General features: G+C 41.9%; 1 protein-coding gene and 1 pseudogene across 1 annotated transcript in view; both read right to left on the bottom strand.

The window, feature by feature from the left end:
- The window catches only part of LZTS1 (leucine zipper tumor suppressor 1), a 68,567-nt gene that overhangs the window by 52,269 nt on the left and 605 nt on the right, over positions 1–15,693 (bottom strand). The window lies entirely within an intron of this gene.
- On the bottom strand, positions 6,284–6,379 carry LOC114045567 (annotated as a pseudogene).

Here is a 15,693-nt window from a genome sequence, read left to right as displayed (position 1 = left end):
CAAGATTTGGACATGCAAGATAGCAATATGGCAGGGTCAGAACCCAAAGGATAAAACAAGAAAATGCATATAAAGGACAAATATATGAAATTGGGTATATGAAGAGGTTTAAATTACTCCAAAAGATGACTCCCTCAGCACAGTGATGTTGCTGACATTCTTGTGAACTGGGTTTTTTTTTTTTTTTTAATGAGGCAATTGGGGTTAAGTGACTTGCCCAGAGTCACACAGCTAGTGAGTGTTATGTGTCTGAGGCCAGATTTGAACTCAGGTCCTCCTGACTCCAGGGTCAGTGCTCTATCCACTGTGCCACACTAGCTGCCCCTGAACTGGGGTTTTAAACCCATTTTGTGTCATTGACTCTTTGCTAAGCTCATGAAGTCTACAGACCCCATTCTTAGAATCATGTTTTTAAATACATAAAATTAAATATATAGGATTACAAAGGAAACAAATTATATTGACATGGAGTTATAATAATAATAATAATAATAAAGCAAGTTCATAGACTCGAGGTTAAGAACCCCTGATTTAAGCCCTAGTGTTTGAGACTAACCCTGCTCCCCTCTGGATCTTTTGAATGAGCTTCAACTGAAGGCAGTGCCACATTATTGCAGGTATAAGAATCTATCGAAAACCACTGTTTATGTGGCAATATTAACAAAACCACTTTAACTGAATCAGATTTTGGCCAATGAAGTCCCATAGTGACAAGGGTAGAACTCCATCTTTTCCAAATTGTTCTGAATTTCAAGTCTGTCCTCTCTCCCCCCTCCCCTGCCGCCTCACCCATTTTGTCCAAGCATGAGGGAAACACAAGAAAATAAATTAATGAAATTCCTTAAGTTCATCTATGGAAATTCCTAGGATGCCGAACCACTGTGCCTGAGAAGGGGCAGGCATAGCTATTTCTCCTTCTCTCATGTAAACCCTAAAACATGGAAGCATGTCAATATAACCTTTGTGGTCACTGAGCCAGTGCCCAGTTGCCTTCAGAGGTAGTCAGCCCTTATCAGTAAGCATTGACAAGCTTCAACAAGCCTCTTTTCTTCCTTTATGCCTCTCTGATATTATTTACTGTCTGTGAAGAGAACAAGAGAACCATCTAGAGAATGGCTTCACAGTGAAGCTTACTTAGCCTTCCTGGGGTTCTTAGAGAACTTAATCTTAGAGTAAAACCTTGTCCATATTTGAGGTTCTTCTTGAAAGAAATCTGTTACCTTCAAGCGCTATCACCCTGCCCTTTGTCCATCTAAGGAAGAAACAAGCTACCCTGCTCAAGGCAGGGAAACCACTGTAGCCACTGCCTCACTTGGCTGGGTTTGCTTCCCAACAAATGGGAGAAAAATTGGTTCCACTGTCAACTTCCTGGTAAAGGAACTGGCAGTCTCCTATGAGGACTGTTTCAACCAGCTTCCTACCCAGATCTGTGGGCGGGAGCCCCTAGAAACCCTTCTTGTCTATGGCTGTGGACCTCCCTGTGTGGTTGGTCCTAAGCTAATCATCTCCCCTGTTCCTTCTGTCCTGTGCCACCTGTCTAGCAGTCGAGCCAGGCATCTGCCTACTGTCTGGGAACCCCTCTCTCATTAGTGCCAATAGGCACTGGGTGGTTAGTGCCAACTGTCACATGGTAAAATTTCCTTTTTTTTGGCTTTTATTCTGTGGGTTTTTTTTTTCTATGCGCTCATAGAGGGGAAGGCTTTTTTCCCCTCTTTTTTCTTTTCCTTTAAAGTCTCTTCCAGAGAAAGGAACTGAAGGCAACTGCAGAGTGACAAGGTAAATGTTACTTGTCACATTAATTAGGCAGCTAGTGACTTCAAGCTTCTTAGAACCCCTGGGAGGAAGTGAAAAGAAGAGAGACAGAGGGATATAACATGACTAAAATGCTCAGGAAAGGAAGGAAAAAGGAAAGAAGGCAGGGTTCTCTACCTATTATCACTGAGAAGCACATTTTGAGGGTCCCCTTGAAGGGAAGAAAGCTGTCTCAAGCTATTCCCCACTGATAAGTCTTTAAAAGTTCCCTACAGCTGTGTAAAGGTATTTATGAAATCATAGAATCACAGAACTCTGGAGTTAGAAGGGACTTAGTAGGCATCTAATGGGAACCATACTTAAAAGGAAACCCTACTATAACAACCAGTTTGCCAAATACCAGTCTCTGCTTTGATAATTACCACCATTGCTTTTTGTCTTCCCCCGTGGGGCCAAATAAAACAAATCTAATCTCTCTTGCATGACACCTAACATGTCCCCAATAGATCTTCTCTCCTCAAACTAAGTAAGCATCCTCAGTTTTTTCAATTAATCTTTATATGACATAGACTTTAGGTCCTTCTCTGGACACCATCAGGCTTATTGACGATATCCAGCAGCTAGGCAGAACAGCAGATACAGCACTGGGGCTGGAGTCAGGAAGACCTGAGTTCAAATCTCACCCTGGATTCTTACTAGCTGTGTTATCTTGGGAAAGTCACTTAGCCTCTGTCTGCCTCAGTTTCCTAATGTGTAAAATGGTGATGATAAGAACACCTACTTTCCAAAATTATTGTGAAGATAAAATGATCTGTTTGTAACGTACTTCATAAATGTTAAAGAACTATGTAAGTGAGAACTGTTGTTGTCATCATTATAAATATTATGATTATTATCATTCCTAAAATGTGGTACCAAGTAGTGAACAAATATATTGCAGATGTGGTCTAGCCAGGACAAAGTAGGGACTTATAATCTCTTTATTTCTGGAAAACAAGGCTTTCTATAACAACCCATGATGGCATTAAATTTTTGACTGCACTATCACTCCACTGTCTCACGGTGAGTTTTCAGCCTATTGAAATTCCCCAGATATTTTCAGACAAACTGACATCTAGCCATGCCTCATCTCTCCTATAATGGTGAAATTGATTTTCTGAACCCAAGTGTAAGTCTTTACATTTTTTCTCTACTGAATTCATCTTATTAAATTCAGATCAATGCTATAGCCCAGGGGTCAGCAATGATAGGCCCAAGGGCCCAGCTTCCAGAACAGCAGGCTAAGAATGTGGGTTTTTTTTATATTTTTAAATATAATAATATTTTATTGAAAAATATAAAAAATTCAGGTGGCAGCTAGTTTGCTGACCCCTGCTCTATCTGGTAAAGGGATTTTTGGATCCTGATTCTGTCATCCTTGAAGTTAGTTATTCCTCCTAGCTTTGTCTTATCTGCAAATTTAATAAGAATGCCTTCTATAAAATGATATATTATAAAGTACTTTGTAAATGTTAATGTACTATATAATTCATACCTCCTACGGTTCGGTTCTGCTACTCTTTCTACTATCATTGTGTTCAGAGGTGTGCAGGTAAATGTTTAACAACTGACTCTCAAAGGAAAACATGTACCTATAACACAGTTTCCAGTTTAATCTGCATTATCAACATTTTTCCCATCATTTCCTTAGGTCTAGATGATCAACCAAACAAGCCCGAATTTGTAGCACTTGCTGATTTCCAACGTACAAATGTTCACACACAAAATTTAACCATCAGCTCTACAAGCTGGCTTCAGCACACCCCTGATTGTGTGTTCTTCTAGATCTACTAAATTATATCTAGAGTTAATAGATAATTTAGCCAATTTATAGCTTAGTGTATCTTCTTGGAGATTCCCTGGCCTATAAGTTTGGTGAGCTTGTTCAAAAGGGCAATAAGGTTAGTCTGGTGTGCCATTCTTGAGGAAACCGTGCTGGTCCTTTATAATCACTGTTTCCTTTTCTAGTTGTTTACATGCTATCTTTTTTCAAGTGAGCATTTCTAGAATTTCCCCAGGAATCAAAGTCAACCTCACTAGAACTTGAACTTTACTGTAGCATAGAATTAGAATGATTTATAAGACTTCAGAAGCTCTTGTTTTGTAATCAAGAATCAGCTCCTGATTTGTTATCAGTTGAGAATTGTCCATTTTGGAAAACAAATGCAGAATTATGCAAAAAAAAAGGCATTGACCTATTTATAAATTTGAACCACCAATCCCATGACTGTTCAAACAGCCCTAGGAGGTCAAAGATACAAAGAAATGTTCTATGGTGATGTCAAAATATTCACGGCAACACTTTTTGTGTGTGTTAGCAAAAACGGCAAAGGAGGAGGCCATCACCTGAAGAATAGCCGAATAAATTCAGTGCTATTCATGTAGTTAAAGTTTATTGCATCACAAGAAACAACAGAAATGAGGAATTCAAATGAGCATGGGAAGACTTTTATGGTGTCATGTAGAACGAAGCAAGCAAATCCCACAGAGTATCTACCTAGACTACAATAATGCAACTGAAAGCAATGCTAAAGAGCAGACAAACTTATTAGTTTCAAAAATAAGCAGAAATCCCCTCCCCCTTTTCCAGACTAATTTCGTTAATAAATTATAGCATCTGTTAGCTTCTATACAATGTGGGCATTGGTCAGTCTGTTCCTTTTTCATGCCTTTCCTACTGCTTATCGCTATATCAAAGAAAATGAACCAATAATAGCTGTCATCTTTCCCCCTTGGATACTGAGCCTTCCTTTCTTGCTAGGCTGGAAGTCAAATGGCTACTCACAGGCCTGACCCCACTGCTGATCAGAACAAAGGCTCTGACCTGTTCCATTTCCGTATGGGGCCAGTTTGCCCCATGTCAGGCAGCCTGGTGGCCTTATTCCCACCCCCTCCCACCATATTGGTGCTGGATTTAGCTCAGGTATCCAATTGACTTTTGTCCTCAGAGCTCCCAGACTCAAGCAATCCACCATAACTTTAGCTTACCCAGGAGCAGGAAGTACAGGTGTATACCATGATACGGTCAGTCTAAAAAGCTGGCATTTCTAAACACTGTTAATGTTCACACAGTGTTTTCTTCCCAATAACCGATGAGATTTGCAGCACAGGTATTCTTATCCCTATTTTACAGATGATGAAATGGGTCCAGTAAGTCAAAATTGTTTGTCCACAGGCTTACCCAAGTCTCTGGTCTCTAAATTACATTAGGAACTGCCTATCATTAAGCACCTATGTGCAGGCAACATCCCCTGTGTTAACCACACAGAATATGTCTCTTGAGGGTAGGGACACAGACAGGCAACATAGACAAGGGCATTCAGGTAAAAAACACACATCAAGACAATTATATTTTTAAAGACTAAAGTAATGGACCAATTTGTCATTAGTTAGTAAAGTTGAATAGGAACCTTTTATAACATGTTTCATTAATGCAGATGCAGTTACAACTAGGGTCAGTCACAGCATCCTTATCATCACAGCAGAGCTACATACTCAAAAGCCAAGGTTAAATACATAGAGCACTTGAGTTCCATATCAGTCAGTCAATCAACAAACATTTATTAAGCCCTGTACTATGCTCCAGACAAAGTGCTAAGTAAACCCTGAGGATACAAAGAAAATAAACAATCAATCAACCAGTCCCTGATCTCAAGAAGTGTACAATCCAGTGGGGGAAGACAGCACATATTATCTTGGTAAATATCAGTTGATCAAAGAGAAAATATCTCAGAATTTCTCTCTCTATGTCTCTGTATGTCTCTCTCTCAGTGTCTTTTTATCTCCGTACCTCTCTTTCTTAACCCCAAAACACAAATTCTCCAGATACTAAAAGAAAATTCCCAATACCTAACATTTGTTTAGCACATAATATTTTTTTTTTCCTAAGTGTTTTCACAAGGGGTGGTCACGGCTGTACTAAGGGTGGAGAGAGATGAAGCACCACATCTGTAGGGGAAGAACACTTTACTGGTTATCTTCTTCTTTTTTTCCTGTTGGGGCAGTCAGGGTTAATTGACTTGCCCATGGTCACATAGCTAGTAAGTGTTAAATGTCTGAGGCCAGATTTGAACTCAGGTCCTCTTGACTCCAAGCCTGGAGCTCTATCCACTGCACCACCTAACTGCCTCTGACTGATTATCTTAAGATTGGTCCTAGACTCTGCTATTAACTTCCTAGTAACTTAGGCAAGTCATTTCCCGCTCTGTTCCTCACTGAAAAAAGGATGAAGGTTGGACTCAAAAACTTTAAGGAGGTTTCTAGTAATATCATTCTAAGACTCTACAGATTTTCTTTCTTTCCATTTTCATTTCCTTCCTTCCTTCCTTTTTTCTTCCTTCCTTTTTTTCTTCCTTCCTTCCTCTCTCTCTCTCTCTCTCTTTTAGTAAGTCTTATTTACACTGAGGGGAAACATGCTGAGACATGTAAAGCTGACACCATATGGGTACTCCTCATATTCTCACTTAGGAGTTTCAAAGGGATAGGACCAGGGAAAAAAATGCTTCATGAATCTGTGTTTCATCTTTATACAGGAGCCATGCTCATCTCATCTTTCTAATTTTCATATATATGTTGCTGAATCAAGCATGAATTAATAGATTTTCACAGCACTGCTGGAAGGTAGGTAGGGAAAGTCTTGTCTCCATTTAATAGATGAGGAAACCAAGGCCCAGAGAAATTAAATGACTTGCTTGAAGGAAATTAGCAAATTTAAGATTAAAACCTTTCCCACTGTGGAGCAGCATAGAATATAATTTGAGTCTGAAGCTGATGGGTCTTAAGGACTGGATCTACGCTTCTGGGCTGGGCTACAGCACAAAACCCTCAAAGTCAGGAAAATTCCACTTAAAGGATGTAAGATAGGAATATTATCAGGAAGGTTTGAATAACCTGGTAACCTAATAATGTTGACCGGCCTCAAGAAAGAGCATAGTCTCATGAGAACAGAGGATTCTTTCCATACCCCTACCCCACCAAATTGGGTCTTCATTGGATGTTTTTGATCTGTGTATTTTTACACTATGGTTGTCTGAGTCTTTTTTTTTTTAACCCAAGCAGAGATAGCTGCAAGCAGGGCAGGAGAAAAGTAGAAAATGATTACAGATGGGACTCTTCCAAGGCCTCTTTAAGGAGAGAGCTCACCTTACAAGCCAGGTGGAGTGTGGAGGGGCTCCCTTTAGAGGTACACCTCTTGTTTCCTTCACCTGCTTGTTAGGATTGGAGGAATCTGATCTGTGAGGAGGCAGGCTATCTCCCCAGAACTGGCAAACACTCCATAGTTCAAATGCCCTTGCCTCCTTAGCTCCCCAACATGTGGGGCTTGTATTTCTAATGTCTTCCCATCAGCCTGGAGCTGTGGGTGGAGAAGGAGATGGGAATGTCAGGTCCATTAGGTTCTGAGCCAACATATGATAGGCTCTCCTTTTTTCTCCTACCCTCTTTAGGCCAAGTGAACCTTATCAGTGACTCAGAAAACCTCTAGTCAAGGTTACTCCACTCTGCCAGATGATACCACGTCAACTCCCAGCACCAGATACCTCCCCCAACTGTCTGAAATAAGAAATTATCTCTGCTCTCATGCAAGGCCAGATGGCTGGGCTAGGTGGCCATGAACCAAAGGGTAGAGATTTCCATACAGAAATGGAATAGCTTGGGAAAGTTTTCCAGATCTCTGCTTTTTTCAGAGAAGAGACCCTGATCCATTCATTCCTTCCAGTTTATCCACTTATCTCTCCCCCAACCCAAAATTAGATACCTCGACCTGGTACAATTTCTGTTTTCCTAGAGTCTCAACAGAAATATGGAAGATGGGAGTTTCTGTAGAAGTTTTCTCCTTGCTCTCTTTCTTTCTCTCTGCTGCCTGAATCTTATCGTCTTAGGAAGACTTTTGTCTGTGACCACTGGGCCAGGGTGGGGCTGCTTGGAACGGAAAGAGGAGGGTGGCCACAACCCCAAAAAACAAACAAACCAAAAACAACTAACCATTCCTCAAATATATACTGCATACAGTGCTGAGCTAGTCACTGGGGATAAAACAAGAGAATGAGACCTCTGCTTTCAAAGAGCTTATAATACCACTGGGGAGATAGGATGTATTGCCCCAGATTCTTAATCTTGCTGTAAGTACCAACGAAAGGGTATAGACAGTAAGTGCTAAGGGAATCCAAAGGAGGAAAAGATCTTGAAGAGACAGGACCCTCGAGGGGAATCTTCCTTCTCTCTAAGAATTAATACCTTTTCCTTGCTCTTAACTGAGGGAGTGTCATCCCTCATTTATGGAGACAAACAGGTATGAGAAAATACTGACCTGGAGTTGGGAAACCTGAGTGTGAATTCTGATTCTGGCTCTTCCTGGCTGTGTGACCCCAGAAAGTTCTTTAACCTTTGAGCCTTAGGTCCTTCATCTGTTGGGTGGAGATCATAGGATCACAATTTGGAGCTGGAAGGGACTTTAAAGATCATCTAATTCAACCCCTCTCATTTTACAGATGAGGAAACTGAGACCCACTAAGTGAGTTACTCAAAGGTCCTGGGAGAATACTATTCTACCTATGTTTCAGGGCTTTTATGTGTATCAGGGCTTTATAAACCTTAAAACATGGCAAGAATGTGACCTGGGATTAGTGAGGAAATTTCCTTTGGTAGATTCCATTCACTTTTCCTCCTAAACTGAGATCTCAGTCTGCAAAAGATTCCACATCTTTCATCCTGGGCTGGTGAAAAGCACATACATCTCTTTCCCTGACTCCGGGGTCCATTTTCTTCTTGATTTTCTTTTTTTCCTTCCCCCTCCCTTCGTGTATGTGCCCAGCCTCTCTCTCTCTCTCCTCTCTCTCTCTCTCTCGTTCTCATTCTCTTTTTCAGCAGGAATATAATGTTCGGCTGCCTTACACCCACTCTCCTAACTCTGCCAGCGAATAATGACTAAGGTGGTGGGTGGAAATACAGCAAGTTGAGACCAATTTAGCAGTCCAGGGTGCCAAGGGGAGGGTGATTTAGCAGCAAATGGGTTTGCAGCAGCAGGGAGAATTGAAATGCTCCCAAAGCTAACAGGCTGACAATAGCCGAGGGCACAGGTCTAATCAAGTACCCCTCTGGGCAGAGGGTATGAATTACAGGTTACCTGGGAATCTATGCGATAGGGACAGTGTGTGAATTTAGGCATGAAGCTGTTCATACGTGTTTGTGTGCTTATGATAGGGTCTCTGCAGCCAGAGTGTGCATGTTCAGGACTGCTCCTGGGCAAGACTGTGACTTTATAGGTTATAAAGCTCAGAGGAACCCATGAGACCACCTAGTTTAAACTGCTCTATAGGAAACAGATCTGGAGTTGGAAAGGTCTTTGGAGGCTATCTTGTTCAATTCCCCCATTGGATATAGGAGGAAACTGAGGCCCAAGGAGGTCAAATCACTTGGCCTAGGGCACACAGATAGGAAATAGTAGAGATGAGACTAGAACCCAAATCTTGTGTCTCCAAAGTTAATGCTCTTTATGAGGAAACAGGATTAAGAAAGGGGAAATGCCTTGCCCAAAGCCTTGGAACTTTAGCAAGTGGCTGAGCTGAGGTCTTCTAACTCAAAACCCAGGCTTTTTGTCCCTATTTCAGACCGGTCTTTGATGATCACCATTTCCATTTCTTTCCACTCTCTCTAAACTCCCTAAAACTGCCAACCAAGGAGGGCTCCAAAGCCCTGTAGCCTTTCCTGTGGTGAAAGTAAGCAAAGGGATAAACTAATTCACATCAAGGTGTAAGTTATTTTGTTACCCTTCCCAGGGGTATTTACATTTCAAAAGAAGAACAAAAGGGAGATGGTGGGGGAAAGCAAAGATGGAATTTCAGGTATGGTGGTACCTGCATGTGGGAGGTATTTAGGGGTGAGGGTTGGCACGGTGAGGCTGGCCTGTGTGGATATACGTGTGTTCCTGGTAGTTGTAACGCCGTGTGTCTCTGCTTTTATGATTTGTAGCCTCTGACCCTTAGGAAGGCCATGATCATTTAACTGTGTTTGTCCCTGTCACTGCAAAAATGTGTGAGTATGCGAGAGAATGTCTGCAAGATTATGAGTGTGTGCCTGTGTCTCGGCTCCTAGCGGACTTCCTTAAAACACTTATCTTCTACCACTTTGGAGCTACTCCATTGGTGATCTCGGCAGAGAGGCTCTTTAATGCTTTTGTTCCAGGTATTAGACTCCACCCACATTACATCTGTTCACTATCCAATTTACTCTTATTAAGAAAAATCACCTCTCTGGCCTAATTGGAATAATTAGCTGGTTTGGCTATTAGCTCTCCTCTCTCTGTTTTTATCTCTTCTGCTCCTTCACACCTTTCCTTGCCTCCCCTCTATTTCTCTTTCCCCATCCCTTCCGTCCCTTTCCCTGGGTACTCTTCCCCTATGCGAGGAGTGGAATCTATTCATGCTCTGTCATCTCTTTAAATGTGGTCTTAAACATTATTTAGCTCATAAAGGAAAAAAAAATGGCCAAATGAGTTTAGGAATTTATTGAGTACTAGAATTAGGTACTAGAATTATTGAGTACTAGAAATTAGGCATTTATTTTGGCGCCAGAAAGGTCAAAAAAACTGAGAATGAAGTAAACTTTGTTATTTCTTTAAAATTTCAATTAGAAATCCATTGTTTCAATATTTGGCATAATATGGATATGGACTATGCTAAAAAAAAAAAGTTTGTCATTGAACTAGCTGTAGAGAAAGTGCTAAAGAAATCTAGAGACCAAATGAGATTTCAAAGAGGAAACGCTTAACCTACTTAAGAGACAGCCCATCCCTAAACGCTACAGGAGCAATGCCCTACCACCACTTAGTATGCTAATTACAAATCTTGCTTATCTACTTACTTGGATAAGTTTGGCTAACCTTTTTTCTTTATTCAAATTATTATCTGCTGATCAACTAACTACCAGCAAAGGAAGCCAGATTACGTTCCTTTTCCTCTAGGAGTTTATGTGAAAGTACATTGGTCTTTTAAAATAGTCCAACTTTTTCTCTGATGTCATGATGTTGGTCAACAAGCATTTATTAAGCTTTAACTGTCTAGCAAGCTACTAGGCACTGGGGATACAAAAAGAAATATTTTAAAAAAGCAAAAATACCGTCCCTGCCCTTTAAAAGTTCACATTCTAATGGAGGAGTCAACATGAAAATAAATATGTACATACAGGATATATTCAGAGTATCACAATATATGGGCTTAATAGGGAGAAGAGGAATGAGGCAGAAGAAGTCAGGAGAGGCCTCTTGCAGAAGGTGGGCTTTGAGCTGAGGCTCAAAGGAAGCCATGAAAGTCATGAAGTGAAGGTGAGGGAGGGGAGCAGCATAGGCTAGGGGGACAGCCAGTGCAAAGGCAAGAAGTCCAGAAAAACTGCAAGAAGTCCAGAAAAGTAGCAGGGAGTCCAGAAAGCCAATGAGTCCAGTGTAGTTGCATCATAGAATGTGGAGGGGAGTAAAGTATATGAAGCCTGGAAATGTAGAAAGGAGCAGTTATGAAGGCCTTTAAATGCTGGAGGCCTTTCTATTTGATACTTAAGTTATATGGAGCTACAGGATTTTATTGGGTGAGTGTCACTTTGGCAGCTGAATGGAGGAGTGGGGCTTTCTCCTCACTCCAATTTGAGTTAGATGAAGCTATTGCAATATTCCATGCAAGAGAGGAAGAGGGCCTGAACTCTAATAGAAAAGTGACATATAGCAGAGATTTTGTGAAGGTAGAAATGATAAGATATGACAGCAAATTGGTTATGTTGGGTGAGTATGAATGAATCTGGGTGACTGGAAGGATGAAGGTGCCCTCAACAATAATACAAATGTGGGACAGGAAAGTTTGAGGGGAAAAATAAATGAGTTTTGTTTTAGAAATGCTGATTTTGAAATGTCTACAAGACATACATTTCAAGGTGTTCACTGCGATCTACAAGGCTATGATAGTAATAAAAGCTCTGGTAGATCCTACCAAGCCTTTACGAATAGGTTTGAGGAAGAGATGGGGGAACACTGAAAGACTAATCACCCAGATGGTCATGGGGTGATGAAATTGTTGGCCAGAGCAGCATATGAAGACCATCTACTAAGTTGCAGAGGAGTTGTAATTTGCATGGTCGAAGGGAGTACTTACTCTGAGGACATCACAAATGAATAAAGTAAGTGAGGTTTTCTCATGTTTCATATTACCTAAATTCACTTGAGTCCAGGGTGAGCAGTCTTGCCAGATAGAATGGAAACCACAATGTGACTCAGAGGTACCCTGAAGGAACAAGGATGTTTGCTGGTCCATCCAGACCACTTTTGCACAACAGGCACCATGAGTCTACCATTTCTCTAAATATCCTGAGCCTGAATTCTTTTGCTCTCATTGCAGACTCATCTCTTTTGACATCCTAAATAATTAGTTGCTGTTCTCACCTTCAGTTAGCTACTTCAGAATCAGAAGGTTAGACAGAGCAGGTTTGAGGTCTGTCTCCATACGGTGGGAGCAAAACAGAGACTTTCCTCCTGGGAGAAAAATTCATGCCTCCCCATTTCAGGCAGATGTTTTGTCAACACAATCAGGATTGATCCCCTCCTTGGCTAATCACTGTATATTGAGCATCTAGTATGGTCTCTGCTGTCAAAGAACGTACAATTCAGTTGACTCAATAGGCTGATCTATTTGCTTGGAAAGTGAGAATTTCCTACTGCCTCTAGGGCCATCTTTGTCATTCTTCAAAGCCCAATTCCTCTATGAAGTCTTCAACAACTACTCATCATTCAGGAAGTGAGGGGGGAGGGAGAGGAATCCCCATTTATGGTTTAAAAAGTGCTTTCCTCACAACTACTCAACTAGTTAGTGCCATATTTAGCACCCCCTTTTTATGGACCAGGAAACCAAAGTTCAGAGTGCTTTGCATAGGGTCAGGCAGCTAGTAAATGTCAGAGCCAAGACTTGAAAGCAAATTCTAATCTTGGAATCAGAAGCTGGAGTTCAAGTTCAGCTAATTGGATGAACTTCAGTTTCTAGTCAGTCATCTCATCCTTAAAATGGGGATTATAATGCTTTCACTATGCCTTCCAGGGTTGTTTGAAGGATGAAGTGAAATCACATATACAAAGCAGTTATAAGCACACAATGCATTGTAGATGTAGTACTATTAATTAAGCTCACACAGACCTCTCCCTTCAATGAACTCCCAATTTTCTATCAATTTTATTGTCCCAAATGAATTCCAAGTTTCTTGACAACAGAGACCATCTTAGGTGCTCAATATCCATTGATTAGCCAACAGAGAGTCAGAAGTCTAATAATATCTCATCTTTAGGGTTTCCCCACAACAAACCTTTCTAACAACAAACTAGGCAGTACAGGTCTCACCGTCTTCATTTTTACAAGTGAGGAAATTGAAGAGGTTAAGTAGCTCTTTCCTGATCATGTTATTAAGGGTTAGATTTCGCCAACCTTGTCAAACCTGATCCAAAAGTCCAGTGGGTTTTCCATTGTGACATCTTGCCTCTCAAGATTTTGGAAGGACAAGACCAGAAAGATGGCCATGAAACATGGCTTTTCCCCTGATATTCTTTCTATTGATGAGAGGCAGGGCTTTTGACACAGATAAGTTATTTTGAATAAGGGTTACTGTCTGCTGCCAGATAGCAGAGAGAAATCAGCACAGTGGACTGAGGGAAACTCACAGCTGTTCACCTTTGGATCATCATATCAACACTTACTCTCTGACCCCCACATGTACACAATTCTCCCATGCCTCTCTCTTACATACAACATCTACCCTGCTCTCCAGTAACATGGCAATAGTGCCTGGCATATAGTAGGTGCTTAATAAATGTTTGATGATTGACACTATGACATCTATAGCACCCCAACAAACATAGGGAATAGGAATAAGAACAGGACCTTCATCAGTATAAGAAACTCTCTCTACCAGTATAGGTTAGCACCTTCTCTGTAATTTAAAGTCTTAGAGAGTGTTCTAGGGCACTGAGAGGTCAAATGGACTTGTCCAGGGTCATGTGGTCCCCAGAGGTGGTCTTGAACTCAAGCCTTAATACGAGTTCTGAGGCTGCTTCCTAGTTGCTAATACATATTTTATTATTAAACATCATTCCCCCTTAAGGCATACAACCTCAATCCTTTCCTTTTGCCCCTCTTCTTCACATAATCATGCCTTGTAAGGAGGATGGTGTTACTCCTCCCACCAAAAAATATTTCCCAATTCCACTCATATCTATATGTAGAAAGACAATGTGTCCTTCCTGTTGGAGAGACCTGGGAGAGAAAGCAAGATTGGGGGTGGGGTGGTGCTATACCTAATTTTGTCCCTTAGTTGCTAGGTGACCCTGAACAAGTAATTTTCCCTCCCAGTGCCTGCAGTTCCTTCATCGATGGAATGGGGGTGCTCTCAAACCTACTTTTCTGAGACCTTGTGAAGATAGAGATAGCAAATGAAATAGCAGTTGAGAGGTGCACTGAGCTGCCCCATCAATAAGGAGTTCCTTCTAATTATTATATGTGCCCATCTCCCATAGACTTCCACCCACAGAATATGTTGCCCTCTTCCTCAGGGGTAAACCACTTCTTTCCATACCCCAGCTCCAGCAACCTTGATGTTACTGGTCCGTTTCTGTTTTTGTGTCTCTCTGTAGCTCACTCTCTTTTTCTTTTCTCTTTCAGTCTCTGTCTGCGTCTGTGTGTGTGTGTCTCCCCCACCTCCCTCTACTCCCTCCTCTCTTTCTCTCATACACACACTAAAGGTCATTTGCATACTCATATCCTCATTTTTCCTTCATGCACATCAGTACCTCCAGAATATCAAATTTGTTCTAAGTGAAAGCTCCAGTTAAAAGCACTCTTTTCTTCTCTCCAAAAACCCTTCTCAAGAAGCCGAGTGAGGAGTTACCAAACAGAAAGGCTCATCTTGCTTTGACTGTACATCCCACAATTTGCCTACATGCTGGGCTGAGCAGGAGACCCTTATCTGCCAAGGGCTCTTGAGAACTCAGTTCTCTTCCAAGAAAGTTTCCTGAGACTCCACAACAAAGACATTTTGGGGAGTGGGAGGAAATGGATAGGGATGGGGATGGAGAGGATTGGGAAGTAGTACATCCACATATTCAGATGACAAGGCAAGTTAACCCTTTTACCTGGGAGTCTGAGGGCTCTGCAGCAAACAGCCCACTGGCAGTTTCTTCAACTGTTTGAGACAACCGTGGGTGAAGGAAAGTGTGGGCGAGTTTTACAGCAAATGGGTGTGCGCCAGCCAGCCAACCCCCACTCTCCAACCTTTGCATTTGGAGCAAGAAACTGTAATATCTCCACCTGCTTCCCTGCTCTCCGCTCCCCTCCTAGCCCTCACCCCCCACCCCCCGCCCCACTTCCGTGGAGGGTTATTGTATTGTCTGTCTGATGTGTGAGAGGGAAGCATGTGGTAGGGAGTGTGCGCCTCAGGCTGCGTGTGTGTGAGAGAAAAGAAGGAACGCTGCTTTGCGCTTATTTCGGGTCTTCTGCACCCTCCTCCCCAATCTTTCTCTCTCTGTGTGTCTCTCTCTATCTCGGTCTCTCTGTCTGTCTGTCTCTGTCTCTCTGTCTGTCTCTGTCTCTGTCTCTCTCCCTCCCTTCTTCCCTCGCTCCGGCCGCACGAGTGGTTTGCCTCTCCTATAGACCCTCGATTGACCTATCCATTGACCTGAAGCTCTGCGGAAGTCATCCTGACACCTCAGATTACTTGCCCTTTCTCTTAGCTTATTCTCCCGGAATTCAGTTTCTGGATAGAAGAGCCAAGTTCACCCACAGCCCCTGCGCCTGCTCGCCAAGCAATCCTGGTCCCTTTCTCGCACTCGTTCCCAGATGACAACTACTATGGCCAGCCAGTAAAGTTCAAGGCTCTTTAGCTCTC

Source organism: Vombatus ursinus, unplaced genomic scaffold, assembly GCF_900497805.2.
Source record: "Vombatus ursinus unplaced genomic scaffold, bare-nosed wombat genome assembly UNPS02014778.1, whole genome shotgun sequence".
NCBI classification, from domain to species: Eukaryota; Metazoa; Chordata; class Mammalia; order Diprotodontia; family Vombatidae; genus Vombatus; species Vombatus ursinus.
This window is presented reverse-complemented; position numbering and strand designations above follow the sequence as displayed.